The 21,829-nt window shown below is 40.7% G+C and overlaps 1 protein-coding gene across 3 annotated transcripts in view; it reads right to left on the reverse strand.

Annotated features, from left to right (window-relative positions):
* Window positions 1-21,829, reverse strand: part of ZNF521 (zinc finger protein 521) — a 300,533-nt gene that overhangs the window by 276,444 nt on the left and 2,260 nt on the right. The gene's annotated exons all lie outside the window — the stretch shown is intronic.

Below are 21,829 nucleotides of genomic sequence, written 5' to 3' on the forward strand. Positions count from 1 at the left end.
TCGACGAGCAGCAAGAGCTTGTCTTGGAGCCAGCTGACAGTGTCCAAGCCAGAGGTACTCGGGGTCATGAGGGTCACACTATATGACTGCGCATTCACAACCCGGGTTCAATCCCCAGCATCGTCGGGTCTCAGAGCACTGCCAGGTGTGGGACAAAGAAACAAAAACAAACAAAGCAAAATAAAAAGCCAACAAAACCAATTTTTATATCCCTGTGTTCAATCTTCAATCCAGTCTCGTGGATCCTTCTTTGACTTTATATTTTAGAAATGACAGACATTCTAAGTATTCAGCTATGCATATTCTAATTTCTCTAGCAAAGAGATTTTTCAATCTGCTTTTTAAAATATCTACTCTAGAGGAAACCTTTTTTTTTCCCCCCTCACCAGGGAGCTGCAGACAGTCGAGCTGTCAGAGCACCTCCAGCATGTGGTGTCACTAGGACTAAACTCAAGGGGATTAAGCTTGCCCTGGGGACTCCTGATCCACCAGTTTCCCTTCCAAGCCCGTTCTCCATGGGGAACCCAGATGGCAGAGCTGACAGCAGGCCCGGAGCACATACAGGGAGCACCAGGATTTGAACCTGCAGCCTCACATAAGGTCTTTGTGCCACTGAACCATCTTCCTGGCCCCAAGGAAAACAAATGGTTTCAAAGCATTTATCTCTAGTCATTAATAGAGAATGGCCAGCTCTAGTTCTTAAGTGGACCACTACAATAATAAATGAAATCAAGTTGTGAACCTAGGATTTAGACATTTGGAAGTCTGGGAGAAGGTCTAGTAATTTCCTCTAAAAATGTAACGAACAAGCTTCAGCTATAGTTGCACAGCTAGAAACATTGCTCCATCCCAGCAAAAGAAATCCTGGGGCAAAAAAGAACTTTGTATTCCAGACACCATATCTTCTGATGCTTCTGCCAACTGTTTTTATTACTTCAGTTATTTTAGATAACACCAATCCAATTGTCACAATATTTCTGAATTGGATACTTAAAGTTAACTATCTCAACAATTACTGAAACACTAGCTAAGGGAGAAAGTGTTTGCTTCTGTTTTAAACATGAAACGTCCTCCCGATGCAGTGCAACAGTATGGGAGCACCCATTCCCGAACAGCTTCCAGTCTCCTGCAGTTACCTACAGTCTGAAAAAGTAGGTACAATATTTTGAGATATTAAAAGACATATTCAAAAGACCATTATTGTTATACTGTATAACATGTATATGTTAGTCCTATTAGTTTCTAATTGTTTTATTTTATTCACAATTATTGTTGTTCATCTCCAGTTGCAGCAAATTTATAAATGTATAAAAGTAAATGTCATCATAAGTATGTATGTACTGAAAAGAACAGCATGTGGAGGGCTTAGGTTGGTATTAATTGTAGTTTCAGTCACTACTGGAAGACTTAGAACATTGAACCCAGAGATAAGCAAGTAGCACTTGATTCTTCTGTACATTCTACACTCTCATTCACAAAACAGGCCCAGTATTTGCTTTTTTTTTTTTTTCTAAGAGCTATGCTTTTTTGATGCTGGTATTTGTTAAGTTCTACTTTTTCTTTTCTTTTGGTTTTTAAGCTACACCCAGCAATGTTCAGGGCTGGCCTTACTCCTATGCTCAGGAATCTTACCTAGTGCTCAGGATCACTCTGGTCATGTTCAGGTGACCATATGTATGAACTCAAGCTGGTCACCAGCTAGTCACCTGCTAGGCAAGGGCCTTAGCCTCTGTTACCCAGAGGTGTTTCCAGAGCCACTAGGGTCACAGGTGGTGGTGCCCGGGGGCAGGCAGTGTTGGGGATGGAAGTAAAGTTCAAGTGTTCCATCACCTGAGCACATCCCTACCCTCGGCTGTTTTACCTTTTTTCATATTCACACCTTGATCTTAAACTGGGAGTCGAACTGTGATTAAATAAAGGACTACTAAAATAATGTGAAAACAAAATTTTTATTTGGGGACCACAGCTTGGCTATGCTCAGGGACTACTCCTGGTGGGGTTGAGGGGACCATGTGGGGTGCAGGGGATCTCATCCTACTTAGTTGCAGGCAAGGCAAGAATTTACCCACTATACTATCTCTCAGATCCCAAAAGCAAAAATTTTAGACTTTTTCTTTTCTTTTGTTGCCCATCCTACAAGGAAATATAGAAACATCATATTTCTAAGAAAGAAAAAAAGAAAGAGTGATCACATTCCAGAGATAAGAAAGTGGTTTCTAACAATGACCTTGGTAATACAATGGCCAGCCAATGTAAAACGAAAGAAGAAAATTCTATAAAATGAGGCACATGTTTGCACAATAAAAGACTGGAGAAAAATTGAGGCTGTGATCGATGACAAAAGCTTACAAAATACAAGAATATTTATGTATAATTGGAAAAATTCATTTTGTTCCCCTCTACTTGGACAAATAAATTAAATATACATACAACCCCGCATATGATTCCTTCAGCCCAATAAAGCAAGAAAAGCCACACAACCCAAAATAAACTACAAAAATAGATCATTATTGATTTGGAACCATTTCTGCAATACTTTCCTTAAGGAATCTGAAACAAAGGAAATAAAAAGAAATATAAATTTATTTTTAACTGCACTTTTCATTTTATAAAGCAGAGCAATTTCCACGTTTTTGCATGTATAATTGTTTTTTCTTAGGTTTTAAGTCAATCCCTCTAAAACCCAGATTTTAAAAATGCACCTTTCCTATAGAATGATGACCTTGCCAAATGTGCATTCAATCTGCATGTATCTTCAGACAAGTAATAAAGACACCACTTCCATTAGCATAATCAATACACAATTTACAGAGCTACCCAGATAGAACTGAATGTGAACGTGTATGCCATTACCTTAGTAACTATAAATTAATAGTCATTTGTGAGACTAGGTTCCTGCTTACATAGTTTCAATCCTGATTTGTCAAGATAATCTGAGCATGTTAGAAGTATTTATAGCATATATTTTATATACATCTTAAATGATGATTTATTATCAGATAGTATTCAAATGTATATAAAGTAAAACCAACGAAATCAATAACACAGAGGGGATAACATCTAATATCCATATTTAATCACCCTACTTTTTCACCATGTCATTAAATAGCAGAAAAAGAAGCACAGTAAATATGCATGGCTAAGTAGGATGTCTCCAGGTAATAAGCCAGAGGGTTAGGACATACTATTTAATGCCAAGAAGATGCTCAGGGGTCGGGATGCTTGACATGTACATCAAGCCAAGTTTGCTCCACAGCACCATTAGGACCCCCTGAGGACCACCAAGCACGGTTCTGGTGACCCCTGGCAGCACAAGGCCTGAACTGTACCACACCCTTGGGTCTGTGCCCTAAACTGGTCTTATTGGTCAAAAGTCAGGAAGAGAACGGAGCCCCCCTTAAAATGAAATTAATCTGGACAGTACTACAATTGATTGTAACTGTTGAAATTCTAACATTTTAGACTTTGTTGTTGTCATTGGTTTTTCCAATGCCAGGGTTCAAACCCAGGACCTCACAGATCCAAAGCAAGTGCCCCACTCCTGAGTCACATTCCCAGCTCTAAAACTCATCCCGTCTGAAACTCTGTACTTAGTCAACACTATGGGAAAAAAAAAAAGAGGAAAAAAAAAGCATCTTTGAAGTATTATCTATAAGACAACAGGACAGGCAACAATTTTCAGAAGGGTGATGGGTCACCTGCCCTGATGGCATCAATGCCCAGTGTCCACCATCCTCAATCCTCGGAACAACCCAGCCCCAACAGGTGTGTCAGCCTCTTAACAGCAACAAAGAAAATCAGTAGGAAAAAGTAACATATTACCAATCACGCGAGCCGCTGGGAAAGAGAAACTGGTTTCTACTACAGTCTTTCCACAGAGTGTATTTAAAACAGCCAAGGCAACATTACTAGGAGGTTTTGCCACCCAAAGTGACATCCACTGTTGTAATTTTGCAAGCAACACTCACATTTTCCTATAATACAAACTGGTAGGCTCCACCCTAACAAACCTCATGACCTTCGAGAACAAATACCCAGAGGCAGAAACTTTGAAAGTCTAGGTTTCAAACTCTATCAGAGCTATTTCTGCTGAGACCCACCAACAGTGAGAAAACACGCCAGGATCCTTCCGTCTAGCACCCCCATCATCTCCTCTAAAACACCTCCCAGATCAGTTTTCAGAGACAGGCAATTCTTTTATCAGAATCTAAAGCCTTTAATCACACAATTAGGGATTTCTCAGGCTTATGCTTCTTTCAGCTCTCTCAGGTGTTACTGAATAATACCGTTTATTCTGGGTTTTTTCTTTCTTTCTTTTTTTTTTTTTTTGTGGAAGTAACTTTCTCTAGAGGAGTGAAACAGGGGAAGGAACTAAGAGCTAAATTCTTTTATGTTTTCCTACCCAAGCAGTGTTCAGAAGACTGCCTCTCCCGGCAGTTCTCAGCCAAGTGGTTTAATGACTGGCCCCCAAGGAAGTGGTGTTTCTCAGGTCCTGAGGTGCTAGGGATTATGTAGGCCACCCCTTAATACTCAGGGGCCTCAAGTATTGTCCCCAGTGATGCTTACAAAAGCGGGTGACATGGGATAGAGCTGGGGTGGATCACATGCAAGACATGTATCTTCACCTCTGTGCACTCCAATCCAGAGATCTAAGTTCTAAAGGCCAAAGAGAATAGCGAGAGCTCATTCCATCAAAGACCAGCCCTGGCTTATTCTTCTTCAGAATGGGGAGACGAGAGGCTGTCCCTTTACAAAGCAGGAAATCTCTCTCTTTTTCTACTTCTGCCACCCTCACTGAGAGTTGTGTCAGTGTCTGTTTCCTCACCTGCAACATCAGGGTAATTATAAGTGAGGCCAGATTAACTGAAGACCACATGAACTAGCGAGATGTGTCTCTGAAAGTATTAAGTAAGTGTCCAAGTGGAAAGCCTGAGCCACAGTAACTCAGTCTCAGCTCCTTTTACTACAGAAAATGCTTCCTAAAAAGTGAACTACAAACACACAAGTCCCTCTTAGTCTTTTCTTCAGGAATTTGTTTGATTTTTGTGTTTTGTTTTTTTTCTTAATACAGAGCCAGGCAGCCACAGCATCAGCTCAGTCCTCAGGATTCTGCAGAAGAGGACAATGTAAAAAGAATAAAATATGGGGCTGGAGCGATAGCACAACGGGTAGAGCGTTTGCCTTGCATGAGGCCAACCTGGGTTCGAATCCCAGCATCCCATATGGTCCCCTGAGCACTGCCAAGAATAATTCCTGGGTGCAGAGCCAGGGGTCACCCCTGTGCATCACCAGGTGTGACCCAAAGAGAAAAAAAATAAAAATAAAAATAAGTAAAAAATAAAATATGTATGTAGGCCGGAGTGATAACACAGAGGGCTGGATGTACACAGCCAACTTGGGTTCCATTCACTATATCCCATATATGTCCCACGCACTGCCAAGAGTGATCCCTGAGCACAGAGCTAGGAGTAATCCCTGAGCACCACCAGTGTGGACTACAAAACAAAAACCTATAAAATAAACAATAAAACGTGTGCTTCCTTAGCTTCCAGGCAAAACCTTCTTCATTCTAGAAATCTGGGCAGGTGGCAACTTGCTGAGGTGCCAGTATGCGTCCATGCCACTTCTGGTCTGCCTCCCTGCCCCCTCCCCAGTCTTGTGATCTCAGCTTTGTAACCCAAAGCCAAAAGTCAATAGCTCGGCACATCCATTCCTTTGCTCTCCTTCCCCATGCACCACAGACGAGTGAGATCATCCAGTATTGCTGCATCTGTCCTACACTATGGAAGGAAAGGTGACTTTCCTTCCCCTCCCAGACTCCACACTTCTACATGTACTGATATGGGAATCGCCTGAGTTTCAAACGTCTACCCTGCACCACATTATTTTCACAAAAGACCTACATTAATATATACTTGTGCAACCAAAAGAAATCTGAAAAGGATATATTATGCCTTTATCCCCCAAAGAAGACACCTGTGTTCAGGATTTGTACTGCAGCGGCCATGGGCAGCGCAGAGCCATTTCACGTCCCTGCCACTTTCTCAGGCTGTGCAACTACCATAGTCATCCTGCTCTCACCCCATCTCAGTGTTCTCTTAGATTTGACATGTCATTTGATATGATCTGCTGGTCTCCTCTGGGAGTCTGGGAGCACTCAAAATGTTTCTCATCTAAACTGATGATATTCGGTGTTTCTTTGCTTGGCACCATTTTAGCTCACAGAAGGTTTTACAGAATTTTCTCCTTTCCCATATTCAAGGGACGGGTACAACAGTGATATGATGTAGATTCTTACGATTTTGTTGGTAAGAAAACTGAGGCTTTGACTCCTTAACATGTAAGATACAAACGCAGGCTTAGGGGCACTGAGTACCTCAGAGCAACTCACCAGGATATGATGTGTGATTCAGGCAGGAGACAAAATGCTGACTGTGCACGTAAGACCAAAAGCCTGAGACCTTAACAAGTCGGTCCAGGGTAAGGAAGGTCACTGTCACACAGTCGTGCACCCGGGATCAGGCTCGGGTGGAGTCTGGGAGGGGAAGGAAAGTCATCTTTCCTTCCGTAGTCTAGAACAGATGCAGCAATACTGGGTGATCTCACTCGTCTATGGGACACAGGGAGGCAGAGCAAGGGAATGCACGTGTCAAGCCACTGGCTTTTGTCTTTGGACTATAAAACTGAGATCACAAGACTAGGAGGGGGCAGGGAGGCAGACCAGAAGTCACATGGGGACATTGGTGGCAAGTTGGACTTTCTGGTGGTAGTGAAGTGCAGTAGCTGTGTACGTTGGGGCCATCAGCATAATGCTACTGTAAACACGTGACTTATGGGATGGAGAGATCCCACAGGCACTTATGGGATGGAGAGAGCTTGCCGTGCACTTAGCTCACCCAACTTCAGTCCCACGAGCACTGCCAGGAGTGACCCCTGAGCACAGAGTCAGGTATGCCCAGCACAGTGGCCCCCCCTAAAGTGACCTAAACTATATTTTAATTAATTTAAATAATAATTTAAAAATAAAAGGTACGTTCTAGAATTAGAACTGAAGAGACCGAGAGTGTCCTCCCTATTCCTTTGCAATGTCCTAGTATGACTTGAGATGAGACGCTGAAGTGGACAAGCACTCGAGTGGCGATGTCCGCTTAACATCCCCTCCTTCAGAAGCCTCAGCCCACTGGGTGGCACTCAGATCTTCCCCACCCTTGGTTCCCAGCCCCAACGGCGGCTGACCTGTCAGGGAACTAAACTTCCACCCACGTCAAATATATGGGTCCCAGTGTGTATATCTAAATTATCTTGACGGGAATTTCTCTGGTCACTGTCCGTTGAGGATATTCCACTCAAAGAAGCCTCACACAATTCTCTTGGCCCTCTCGACTCTGCTTTTCATTACTCTTACTTTCACTTCATTTAGCACTAAGGTTGAAGGGAAAGTATAAATGAATATTTGAAAGGCATTTGATTGAATATATTAAGGTTTAAGAATTTGTCCGTATAGAAAGACAACTTTATGACAGTTATAATTTAGTTAAAATAAAGAAAGATGGTAGTGTCTACACAGACTATCGCCAGACAAATGAGTGCTGAGGTCAACCAGCGGGCAACGATAGAGGCTGGCTCTCGGAAGCCCAAAGGGACCGCCAGAGCCCAGCAATCTGGGACTGGGGACCGGGTGATTACCCCAGCTAAATAGAGAGTGGGACTGGTGACTGAATGAGTAAGGGCAGGCCTGGGAAAATAAAAATAAAGCAAACCGAATGGTTAGCATTTACTGCAGAGGAGAAGGAAGACAAAACTAAGAGAAAAGACAGTTTAGACAATGGGACCCAAAGTAAGGTTTCAAGTAAAATTAAAGGACTGGACACTGCCCCATCCAAAACAGCAATTAACAGTCAAGTCGGAGGACCTGTCTTGTCTTCTCCTTCCATGTTCACACCCTAGACCCACGTGTGCACCCAGACAGCACAGAAATCCTCTATGTAGCCTAAAAGAAAATGCTTCTAGAGAAATTAAATGATGAGTATGGCGATGTAGGGAATCATCCCCTTGTTCGGCTAATTCCTTTGTAAACCCAAGCCCAGATTTACCTTTTTAATTTAAGGATTATTAATAAATCTACCATGATTAAACCTTCATAATGATATGTGAATTATTTGTCTCTAGTTCCTCTCCCAAGAACAATTAGCCTACCTTTGCAAATTAGCATTGGCCCTTTTGCAAAGAACCTCAAAGACACAGACCTGACTTACCAAAAAGATGGCAGAGGCTCTAAAATTAATTAGCTTCACTTTATGTTTCCATTATCTTTTAATTGGAATTTCTGCAGGAATTTTTCTTTCAGAACTCTCTCTATGTTGGCAGCAAAGCAAAGTGGAGCTAGGAATCAAGTGTTGCCCTGGCCAACATGAAGGATCTGGCCAGAGCAGACGGAACCCAGCAAAGACATCTGAAAGGAACATTCTGAGACAGGCCTCTTAAAGGGATACTGCCATGCAGGTGCCCATGGAAAAATAGAGACTTTTTAGAAAATAGCTGTACATCACAGGGTAAAGAGATTCGCTACATAGTGAAAATACCTCTGAGAATAACACACATTTACTAAGTATTGTTTTCCCTGTACTGTTCTGAGAGCTTATGTGAATTAACTCTTCATTTGCTCAATAATAATATAAATTAGGTCCTCCGATTACCCTCATTTGCAGATGCAGAAATTTATAGGACGGTGATTTAATAAGCAAGGTTGACAAGATTAGAATCTCAAGACAGGGAGTCTGGTAAGCCCCATGCTCTTAACCGTCATACTGTACTGACTACATTTCTAAAGCGTTTGCTTAGCACCTACTAGAGTTCCAGAAATATGCTTGGGTGCTTGGATCACAAGGTGGGGTAAGGGGCTCCACAGCCCTAATGAGGAAGACAATTCAAAAAATGATTTTTAAAAAGGAAAAAAAAACCTTCTGTGTCAGACACAAAATCTACTCATTACAAAGAGAAAGCACTGATAAGCTGAAAATGATTTAAAAATTAACCTTCTGGACAGCAAAAGAAAATATCTACCCACAAAGCCAAAAGACAAATGGAGGGAAATATCAGCAACACAGATGTCAAAGGACTGAATTTCTCAATAATATGAGACACTTTTTTAAACCAAAAGATAAAGAAGCCAAGGAAATAAAAAGTTAACTCAGGACAGTGAGAGAGCCAAAAGTTATGAGTAAGGCTGCATGAAGCCCCTCCAAGGCCACCGGCACACCTGAGTATTCGTGACTAAAGTCGTGGAGGCTCTCGAGCACTGTGGGGTGGTCCAAGGGAATCCCAGTATCACAGAGCTCAGGCAGCAGGGCATTTCTTCGATTTCTTCAGGCCCTGGCATTGCATCATCAGCTCCAATTGGCTGAGAATCATGGGGAATGGCCCTGGTGCCCCTGAGCACTACTGGGCTAGGGGGGTGGGGAGGAGGAAGGCACTGGAAACAGTCAATTCTCAGAAAAATAAGTACAAGTGGTGTGTAAACATGTAGGAAGATGCTCAATATACTGAAATGCTCATTAAAATGTCAATGCCAGTCTTTCTTTGTTTTGCACATTGGCAAAGATAAAGCATTTAAATGCAGGTACTCTTTAAACCTGCTGCTAACAGCAGTGAGAATTGGTCTTACCTCTGCAGAGGGCATACGGTTAGTATCTATCAAAATGCTAGCTTTTACCCAGCGATTCTATTTTTAGGCATTTACCATGGACTGGAGCAATAGCACAGAGGGTAGGGCGTTTGCCTTGCACGCGGCTGACCTGGGTTTGATTCCTCGGTCCCTCTCGGAGAGCCGGGCAAGCTACTGAGAGTATCCTGCCCACACGGCAAAACCTGGCAAGCTACCCATGGCGTACTAAATATGCCAAAAAACAGTAACAACAAGTCTCACGATGGAGACGTTACTGGTGCCCGCTCGAGCAAATCGATGAACAATGGGACGACAATGCTACAGTGCTACCATATACATACATACATACACACACATAGACACAAACACATGTCCATGTCAGCAAAGATATAAATATATTCACTAAAATAACAACATATATATATAAAATAAACAAGTAAAATACAAACAGCTACATGTCACCATGGGTGGGGGCGGGGGAAACCTAAATAAAATGACAGGCCACCAGCCAATGTAGAGTTGTTAGGATAAAGAAAAGTTCTAAGTGTGATATACAGAGAGTTTGTCAGAAAACGTTTAGAGAAACAACACAGAGAGCTTCCAGTTTGATATTCAAGATACTCCGGTATATACAGGGCCACCTTAGAGCAGGAGACTATCCTGCACAGTTTCCAAAGGTGTTTCAAGCGACCCTCAGCCTAACTGAGGAACATATTCAACAGCTGGAAGGGTACCACATAAGCAGCACCCAGAGGATCAATGCTTTTCACTCCAGCTTGGAGACTGTCAAATCTTGGATTAAAACATCTCTCACAAATGACTTTTTGAAGCTCTGTGAAAACTACCAACATGAATGGAGACTATAGAAAAAGCCCCAGAAAGTATTGGTAGGTAGATTAATGATTTTAGACTCTTCCAGCTTTTCCGCACATGCTTTTGACTAAAGAACATACATGATGATAGACTGTTGGTGTGCTGTCATTTTATTATTATTACTAAGTTACTTGATTTGAAAACTGCTACGAATTCTGCTAAGCAGAAACATCTTACAAGATAGTATATATCTTTCTAAAAACTATGAGATGAGAAAAACTTGTTAAATTTTCTTATGGTACACCAAAAAAAAAGGAGTGTGTTCAGTCAGTATTTAGACTGCATTATAAAGCTAAAAGAAATCTAGCTACTTGGAATAAAGATACCTAGGGGATGAAAAACCCAGTGGATGTATTTAGAGTTGTTTACTTGAACTGAAAATACAAGGACCACAAACAGAAGATACTCCAGACTTGTACACAAGTTAGCCACGTCTAAATAAAATAAGCCTCAACATAATCATACACTTTCATTTGAATAAAGTATAAGTGTAATAGTCCTACAAAACTAAATAAGCCCTAAAATGAAAGAGCATGATGAGAGAATACAAAGAGCCATCTACATGTGTCTTCAGAAACTATTGGATGGCTGCATAAAACCCATGAGCACCTGGTCAACTGATTTCTTACTGTGCTCCTAGCACTTGACGAAGCCCAATTAAAAACTTCTGAAAGCATGACCATGCTCAAGAGTCTTCATTAGAAAACATATTAAACTTCAGATTTGATTTTAGGTGCTTCCTCTAAAATTCTGCTTTGATGAAACTTATACCTCTGTTGAAGGCTTGAACAGTCCATATATCCCTTCACATGAGTGAAAATCACTAGTATGCTCTCCGTCATTTGTTTCCATTGCTGGATGCCACTCCAGAAGAGCCATACACCAGGTCTGTCTCCTTCTTAGTGTCTCAATTTCTAGGACTCCGAGGGCACAGATGCACAGCAAATGATGGGTGTGCAGTAAATATTTGATGATTAAGCAAATGACTGACTTAAGACATTTGTATATTTGCATGTTTGTTTACCATCTGGTTTAGGCTACAGGGATTCAGAGGAACAGAATATTGAACCCTGCTCTCAAAAAGTGCTTATTGACAAATCAAAAAGCCAACTTGGTGCCAGAGTTACTGTGATATAAGAGGTATAGAGGGGATCATAAAAGTACCTTTTAATTCAGGTGGGTCAAAAAAAAATGTCTCATAGAGGATGTGAGATGACTCAAGAAATCGAATTAAGGCCAGCGATTGAGCCCAGCAAATAGGGACTTGCCTTGCACTCTTTGAACCCAGGTTCAATACCCAGCACCCTATATGGTCCCCGGAGCACCACCAGAAATTTTCCCTGAGCACAGAGCCAGGAATAAGTCCTGAGGACCACTGGATGTGGCAAAAATAAAAATTTAAGGAAATAATATTCAAGTCTTTCCTATTGCACAACACCAAGAATCCACAATCTGAAGGTACAAGAGTCTCAAAGGGAAGTTGTAAAAAGATTTAGTATATGCTGCTTTATGAAAATACTACCAGCATTTGGCAAACAAATGATTGTAAATTGTAGATAACTTGTTAACATAAATTAAATAAAATTAAAATGCTGTCCTCAAGGCAGCACACTTTGACCTTGATTGATATATTTGTACCAGTTGCCAGTTCATACCTGACCCACTGTGAAAACCACCCAAGATACAGGAAAATATGACGTGGTTATTCACTCACACAGACTCACAATTCCTAGTGCTAAGTGACAGCTACTATGACGGCTGCTTCCAACGTGCTATAACCCACAAACGAACTTCTAGTGAGGGAAACTGGTCCCTAGTCCAGCACTCCCTCTCCAAGGTGCCCTGTGAAAATTCCAGAGCTTGGATGGAGTCTCATTCCTTACCCTCCGCCCCCCAGGGCAGAATGCACTGCCTCCCTAAATAGGGGGTCTGGACAAGAAATCATAGGCAAAGTAAAACCATCCAACCTCTGGTGTCTGATTTTGTTCTATCAGCTACAATTCAATCAAGTTCAGAATTTTAAAAGCATGCTTGCTCCATTAATATGAATTATTGATCAACTTGCAAGAATTACAACTTCTCAATATGAGAATCCTGGGATGTTAGAAATAGAAGAGAAACCAGCAACGACCAACATATTTGTTCGGTAAGAAATGAAGTGATTTTGGTTCCACACAAGTTTAGGGGGGCACTTGATATAGGACAGACACCTGGCAAAGTGTTCACGTGGCCAGAGGGATAGAGGCAAAGACAGCCAGGAAGCCATCCCAGGGGTCTGCCAGCCCATCATGCTCATACTGGGTTTTTAAATATGCAAATCAGCAAGTATAAAAAACAGTTACATTTAACGGGAGCTATAAAAGGGTGTTATTATCTTGTAATGGTTTTATTTTGAAGATTAAAAATTTGGTATAATGATGCAATACTTATGTAAATGACCTATATGATTTTGGAGGAGGCAAAGGGGATTTCATGTTGATCATCTTTTTCTTCGGTCAGTTACACTCCACCATCACCATTGATTCAACTCACATCTTTGAGCACGAAGGCCATCAAGACACCCACTATCATTATCCCTAAATAGTCCTGCTTAAGATCTATGATTCTGTAAAAGTTTATTTCAAGGCATTCACCTATCTCCCAGGGGGGAAATAATCAAACATGTACTTTGGACTTTTCAATACTAACTCGTTTCACTCTTGTGTCTTTTAACCCTGAAAATTAAAATAATAATAATAATAATAATAATAATAATAATAATAATAATAATAATTCCTGTAACTTGCTTCCCCACAATTTTAGATGGTAGGGATTCCTAACAAGTTTTGTTTTGTTGTTTTTTAATATTAGGACCACAAAAAGTCTCCAAAAGTCTCCTGTAATCTTAAAGGATGCCATCAATTCCTTGAAAAAGAAATTTTTAATTAACTTTAGTACTGTACAATTAATTTTCAAAATGCTATCAGATGATTTTGGAAACGTAGAAGATATTACAACTCAATAACCATAATCCAAATGAGTGTTTAGTGGTTTCATTTTAAGTGAGTCTATTTACCTTTCTTTTGAGGGGGGTACACCCAGTGGTGCTTACTCCTTGCTCTGTGCTCATATATCACTCCTGACAGTGCTCAGGGGAAGAATATGTGGTGCAGGGGATTGAACTGGGGTAAGATACAATCAAGGCAAATATCTTATCCCCTCTACTAACTCTCCAGCCCTGAGTGCATTTACCTTTAAATTATAAAATAAAGCAAAGTCACCATTCTTAAAAAGAAAGAGCTCACCAATCATTGTGGGACCAAAAATGTTTCTGAAGCTCAAAATATCTAACTATCATGTAGAAAAGTAAATACACTGTACACACACACACACACACACACACACACACTTGCACAGTTTCCTTCACAAAAATTACAAAGCAATGGGAGATATTTACAATCACATCCAGCTTTCTAGCTCATAAATTTGAGGCTTACAAGTGTGTTTGACAGTTTCTCAGAACTTGGTCCAGTTTTTTAAGCAAAATTATGTGTCAACAATTTTTTAAATTAAATGATGAAATACGTCCCTTTATTTTATAGCAAGGGGATCTGAATTCTAGAGAACAGAGGGGGTGTAGCTTGCCAAAAGGAGCAGGCATCAAAGCAGAGCTCACCTCCAGTGCCCCTTCACTCCACAATCATCTCCCAACCAATACTAACAGCCAAGTCACAGTAATGAGGACCACAACTAATTTCTCAGTTTTCACATTCCACTCTTCCCAGGCATTAATCCACATTTTCTTGAGTTCACAGTTCTTTTCCACTCTTGTTCACATCCACATAAAGCTCATCTTACTTTGCCTGTTGCACACAGGGAGCGCCAATCATCCTATACATAACTTAGACTCCACCTATATCAGCTAATGAATTCAAACACTCAAGCACACTTATAGTGGCACTGCCTTTCAGCCAAGAGTCCTTTTTGGGCTTCACTGCTACATAGTAGGGTGGTGTTTGTAAAACCTTGGTCGCCTTTTATTAATGTCTAGAAGTGAGCAAAGATAAAAGTGCGATACTAATGACAGAAAACACTGCTGATAAACTTTTAACAAATGAGATGAGCAAAATCATTAGGAATGCTGAAAGCAATTAATATTTAGTCCTTTTTATGGACTTATTAATCTCGCTCTGCAGTGAAGGAATAGTAGTAAAGAGCATGTGAAATGCTAGAAATTGCTTCTAGGGTCAATTATTAATTTAAAACACCAATACTTTTTAGATTCCTGATCGCAAATTAATAATTAGCCTTATGGATTCATCACCTCTCCAGGTTTGGGGAGGATGCAATGGTGAGAAAGGAGTTAATAGGGCAGAACAGATAGGATATTTGCCTTGTACACAGCCAACCTAGGTTCTATCCCTGGCATACTTATATAGTCCCCCAAGTGACTGCTGAGTTCAGAGCCGAGTAACCCCTGAGCATGGCCAGTTGTATCCCCCCACCCCTAAAAAATAAAAATAAAAAAGAAAGCAGTTAACAGTAAAATAATGACACTTTATGGCAGAGTGATTTTAATTTCTAAAAGGAAATTATGATCCTTAGAACAATACCAATTTTTATTAGGCAAAATACAAATTATTCCTTGTTTTACCTTAAAGTGTGATTAACATAGGTGGATTTGCTAAATTAATATATTTCATGTACAACATTAGAAAATGTTTGTGTATGTACATACTACAGTGGTGTACATACCACTGAGTGGTGTACACTCAGCTCATGCTTAGTGGTGATAAGGAAAGCATTGAATGAAACCTTTCGCGTTTGCATATATTTATAACCAAAATACCAACACATAACTCCGTCAAACTGTCCCATTATGGAAATAAGTATTTCAAATGTCAATCACTTGAGCCTATTCAGCTTGAGATAGTTATGTTCATGCATGAATAGTATATCTTCCAAACTGAATCTTGTTCATTTGAAAATAAGACTTAAAATGCCCAACACATGTTCATCAAGTGCAATAGAAAGGCAGACATACAGTCCTTCTTTTCTCACAACATTTTGGAACCTTAACACTCTGGTATAGTATCCAACAATCATTCATAAATGTCTACATTTATCCTTATTTTAATCTTCAAAAAAGGGGGAGTTTCCAGACAGTCCTATTTGACTCTGGGATTTTTTAATTACCAAATTATAAACCTCTGCAATCAGACATCTAGAGTAGCAATGCCAACTGCAGTCTGTGCTGCCATAATAATGATACCCCCAAGATGAGCCCAGTGCTTACAGCAGTGGCAGGGTCCCCAGGCAGCTGGATAACTGCTGCTTGATCATTATCTCTGGTAAAACTGAAGCTACTGAAGTTTTAGAATTCGTATCTTACTGAATTTCTTTCATCTCTAATAATTACTAAACTGGCATAATTACTTATACTAGAGGTGGAGTGTGATGCATGCTAAAAGCCCAAGCTGCCTAAAATTAAAGTTAAAAAAAAAAAGCCACGATTCCACTTAGTTTTCAAAGATTTATCTTGTGTCAGGCTTTTATGCCAGGAGTTGCATAATTATTTAAACCAGTTAAAAGCTTTCCTTACACTATTTGATTAATACTATAACAGAGCTATTTAAATTTACTAATGTTAACTTTAATGTTTAAGTTTTAATTGCTTTGTAATAACATTGTTGCAGAAGGTATTTTAAATCCGACAAGTATACTTTCATTGCAACAAACAAGTATATGCATGCAATCAATCCTAGCTAGGGCACCATGTAATCCCCAAACAAAAAAGAGGAACACTTATTTCAGATTTAATTGAAATGGGATTAGAAAGTGCATGCATGCCTCTACGAAACTAACTTTAACCTCTGACAGCACAATGGGAATCAAAAATTAAATACATCTGGGAAAATACTTAGAGGTTTGATTTAGAATATCAGCATTTGCATCAAAATCTCACTCAATTCTAAAGCATTATTTCACTTAGTACCAACTTAATGACAACATTTACATTTTGGTTTAAGCCAAAATGTATTAAGGTTTCTAAAATGATATAAGGGTGGCAAGTCTAAAAATATTACTTTCACTCCTAAAAATAACTAAAGCCCGACATGATATACATCAAATTTGGCCATAAAGAACGTATTCTATGGCACCAGAATCAGTGACATTAAATGAGTAATGTGAATTGTATCAGATGAATAAAGCACAATAGTAGATAAAATAGACCTTTCATGCATTCTTAATTGATCTTAGTAAATTTCTCTTTTATACTATAAAAGCCTCATCTTTATTACATGCTTTTATATCAAAATAAAAACTCAAGCAAGTATACTAAAGATTATACTTCAACTTATGTTAACAATTATTTCACTAAAATTTACCAAAAATGTCAGTTCTCACAGAGACTTTGTTAAAAAAAATTAAAGGGAGCAAAATCGTTTCTATCACATGAAAGAAAAACTACAAACATGCTACAAAACTTGCAATGCTCCAATTTTTTTTAAGCTAAGTATAATTACAGGAAGCAAAAAGTTGAAAAATTCTATCACCACTATTAGGCGTCACCGCTGTCAATAACGACAATGGATTTTAAGGGATATGGGAATACTCTGGCAAAACAAAAAAGAAAAATTATTAACAGCTTGCTTTATTAAAAGCTGCTAATCTCAAATCCCTTTGTAATTTCATTTTTACATGTATGCTTTTATGTTCAATATCCTATTTTTTTGCCCTTTTTTGGCTGGGTGAATAAAAGCCAACAATCCACTCATGCATCAAACAGATGTTTTTGTTTTTAAGGCCAAGTGGAATCTTATGAATTTTTGCACCCTCCCTTTAAGAAGATGCTGCCAGAACTGCTGAAATTGTGAAAGCGGAATTTTGGAAAAGACTCACTGGACCATCAGTTCTGGAACTTTGACTAGCACTCGTGGGATTCTTGCCAACTGTAATTGCTGTTTTTGTTTATGTCGGATTGTCTACTGATTGGACTATAATCAATTTAATGACTTCAACATCTAGTCAGTATAATTTAGAGGTGGTAGAGGGAAAAAACAGTCACTGGTTGAGATAGGAATAGAAGGACAACTGAAACTGTCTAAAGGGGGTAAGAATGTCAAACACTGAGCTCCTGCAGCATTTCCAATACTCATGCTGCTTAACCTCCAAATCCAAAAGCAGATGCTTCCATTACTGTGCCACAAGCCTGTGGATCATTTTTCCCTCGCGATCATAAAAGTGATTATAGAAAAACATAGACTGTACACAGAAAGGTATCCTTTGAATATTTTCTTTTAAATCACCTTTGGTTAGAAACTAGAGAAGGAGTTATGCTGAAACTATTTATCTCAAAAATATTTCAAAGGCAATGTCTTACATTACAATGTCCAATTAAAAGCCACCGCACTGTCTTAATGCAATTGTATTGGAGTACAAAATTCATGGTTCTTTTTCTTAGTGTGGCATCATTTCTAGAAAATAAAACTGAATCTCTACTGATGGAGGCAGTTTTTTATTTAAAAGAAATAAAACACACACATGGAATACAAGAGAACCATTTTTTTTTGTTATGCTAACCTGTTTGCCCAAAAGCAAAAATATTTTGACTTCTTAAAAAGAAAAAAAATGTGTTTACATAAGGAATACAGAGTTTAATGTTTCTATTAAATTTAGGGGTCAGGAGAAGCTCTCGTCGGTGGCTTTTTTCACACCTAAAATTTTTAGAGTGTTTCCACTAGAGAATACAACCTCAGTCAGAGATAGGTTTCCTGACTTTCAAAAGGCTGTAGAATAAAACCTCACTCCCTTTCAGTTGAAATTCTGTAGTTTACATTTCTAAAATTGAGAACTGAATGTTTGCCACTTCATTCTATTTTGAAATAAATTACTTCTCCTTTAAAATAAAAATAAAAAATAACATAAAGTAAGGTAAATGCGAAGAAGGAAAAGGTGGTCAATCCTAAGTGTGATAACTTCAACATGTGCCAAATGACAAAGGGTTAGCTACTGGGACAGCCAAGTCAAACAAGGCACATGGGGGCTCCCTTTCTCTCCGGTTCCCACCAATTTTTCTCTAGAGGTCCCTGGTATGAGTTTATGAACACCTGAGGGTCCAGCTACCCTAATTGTAGCTTTTGTTTAACTTGGCATTGAAATGTCTAAGGACCCCCCTCTCGTCTCCCCAGCTTTATAACTTGGCTTTTACTGGATATATCACACCTTTCTGTAGCAGATCACTTTTTCCGTTTTACAGTACTTTTTAGGAGTAAATTTCAAGAAAAAAATATTAAATATTTTCAGCAGGCAAAATGGTCAAGAAACTTCCCTCACAGAAGCACCACAAGAAATAGACTAAAAAAAAGCAAGCAAAAAAATTAGAAAAAGGTCATAATTGCCCAATTTGATACAACTGATTTGCTGTTTCTGAAAACAAGCTGACAGCAAAACTATTTTCAGGTAATCAACTCAGACTCCTATGACTACTCTCTGGAATTGAGATAAATATGCAAATAATACAAATAGGGTAAGAAAGGGAGACTAGTTTAATTGCTTGACCATCCATGCCTCTATTCTCATTCAAGAGAAATGCTTGTTTTATTAATTCTTGTTTCATTCAAGAGAAAGGGTTCTTTTGAAGATTCATAGCATAAGGACAGAGTAAGTTTTCAACTCATATGGGCTGAGAATGTTGATTGCAGGGCATTGAGAGGTGGAAGGAGAAAAAGAATTCCATGTTTCAAAATATATTTTACAGTTTTTACAAATGGAAAAGTGACCCTTTTTGACATTTGACAATTTGAATGAACTGGACTGCAGAAATGGAGACCAAGCAAGCACCTTCTACTGCAGTCAGAAATCTGATCCCCTACTCACTAGTAGGTTGGTTATTAGGTTAATCACAGTAAAGTTTGCCACAAGCAAGCAAACAAACAAAAACCCTGTGGAAACTGTAAGTATACAATGAGTGATCAAAACATCAAACTTATGAGAATACCGAGCAAAGGCAACCACTCATAGGATTGCCAGTCCTTTATTTTTAAGCATTTGCTTGAAAACAAAAACTCCAAACTTAACTGTCATTTTGTTTTACTGTTTTTACCTGTCTTATGTAAACTATTCCCTTGAGATATGAGTTTCAAATTATGATATCAAAAGTGACAGCCATATCAGAAATCGCTCCTAAACCTTATTTGTTAAAGAAACAGTATGAATTTAGGAGACAAGTTGAAAAATTGAAGGCAGAGCTTCATGTTTTATTTAGAAGGGCACACTCCATTTGCATGGTTTCCAATGCCTCTGTTAAGTTATTATGGTGTTTAAGGTTTTGAAATCTTGTCACTCATCTAATAAAATCAGAATTTTTTTCTCTTGGCTGCAGTATTACTCAATTCTTCACCAAAGAAGAAAGTTAAATCAAGCTGTCTGTGTAAGCCTGCTGACAGAAAAGTGCTGCTTGGTGCTGTTTATTATCATTACTATTATTATTATTAATTCAGGATATTCATCTCCCTGGCTTTTCTGTAACTCAGAGATAACCTTCCAAACCACAGATTCAGAACACTCCTCAAATACAGTTTGAAAAATGGAGGGCCTTCCAGGAAGATACATGGATACTAGGAGAAATGAAGGTTAGGTATTTAACAAGAGTCCTGGAGAAGGCTCCAAGAGCCCTATATCACAATTACTTTCCTGACAAAGCTCCTGTAAGTATGTATTTTCCAGATAAATGCATACTCTAAAGAAACACGAACGCTTTTCAGTGAGAGCTGTACTGATTTTATTCCTGTCTTCAGCGTCTTCACCCTCAAAGATCACCAGCCCACCTGAAGCCCCATCCCTCTTCTGGGAGCTTCCCAAGCAGCTGATGGAGACCACCACCACTGTCTTCCGTGTGAGTATAGAAAATGGAAGATAAATCCATGTTTATCATGTAAAACTTTATTTCGAGTTTGGCAGTGGAAGAAAGGCACTGGCTACGTGTGTCTTCGTGGAGAAGGTACTTCAATATTTTTGCAACGTGACAATCTGACAAAAGAATAACACCCTCTGTACTCTCTCTCTCTCTCTTGCCACCTTTTGCTTTTACTAAAAACTGCACAGGTCTCAGTCCCAGCTATTCTGCAATTCGACTTAACCAAGATCGCCCAGCGAATACTACCAACTGAATGACTGAATGACGCTTCTCTTACAGCCCATAAAAATCCAACATGAAGGAGAATAAATCCTCTTTTAGCAAGCACGGGGATGACAAGCACCCGCAACCAAGAGAACTTTCACTGTGAATCCATCCCAAAGGAAGTGAACTAAACAAACTACGGAGCTGCGGGGGAGCAAAACTACCAATCGTGCAAACTTCCATAAACTTTTTAAAAAATAAGAATCCTCCCCCAAGCACTGGTACTTCGGAAGCCTTTGGGGAGCCCTTGAACCCGCTGTGACTTTATCCCATCCAGGAAAGTTCTTTCCAAACATCTGGGAAAAGGCTAGCCCCGGTACTTGGTTCGCACGACTTTTAAGGCAGCCAGAAGTCTGGGGGGCAAGTTCCCCACGCGTGATGGGACGCGAGCCCGCGGCCCCGGACCCTTGCTCCGCGTGCGCTCTGGGCGCTGGCGTCTTGCAGGCCCTCGGTCTAAGCTTCCCAGAAAACGCGGTGCCCCCAGTGAACGTAAACCGCCCCCTAAAACAGTGTCAAGACATAAGTCAGTGATTCATCTCGGCGTTGACCCCAGAACTTCTGGGCTTCGGGAGAAAAGAAAGCGTGGCGGTGCGGGCCCTCCCCCGCCCCGTCCCCGCCCGGGAGAAGAAAGGGCTTTGTGTGTGCGCGGCCGGGTCCGCTCAGCGGGCTCCGAACCCACCTCGGCTCCGCGCAGCCCGCCCCGAACCTCCGGCCGAACGGGGAGCCCGGCGGGCCGGGCACTGGGTCCCCGCACGCTGGGGCCCCGCGGCCGCCGAGGAAGACGGGGATGCTGCATGCTGCGCGGCGGGGACCAGAGGGCGGGGCCCGGCGCGCGGACCTCGGCGGGACCCCGCGGGCCTCGGCGGGCGCACCCGCCGCCCTTTGTCCTCCGCCGCCCGGGTCGCGGGGTATCTCGGCTGCCTCGGGCCAGCGCCCCCCGCCCCCCGGTCCTCGCCCCGATCCCCGGGCCTGCCAGCCCGCACGTCCTCGGGTGCCCGCGCTCCGCGGCTCGCCCTTCCCGCTCGCCGCCTCGGAGCTCCGGACCTCCCGGCTCCCCACGGCTGCCCGCCCCCGGTTTCCCCCGGAGGAGAGTCGGGAGCGGGGGGGAGGGGGAGGAGGAGGAGGAGGAG

The sequence above is a fragment of the Sorex araneus genome, chromosome 2 (genome assembly GCF_027595985.1).
Source record: "Sorex araneus isolate mSorAra2 chromosome 2, mSorAra2.pri, whole genome shotgun sequence".
Classification (NCBI taxonomy): domain Eukaryota; kingdom Metazoa; phylum Chordata; class Mammalia; order Eulipotyphla; family Soricidae; genus Sorex; species Sorex araneus.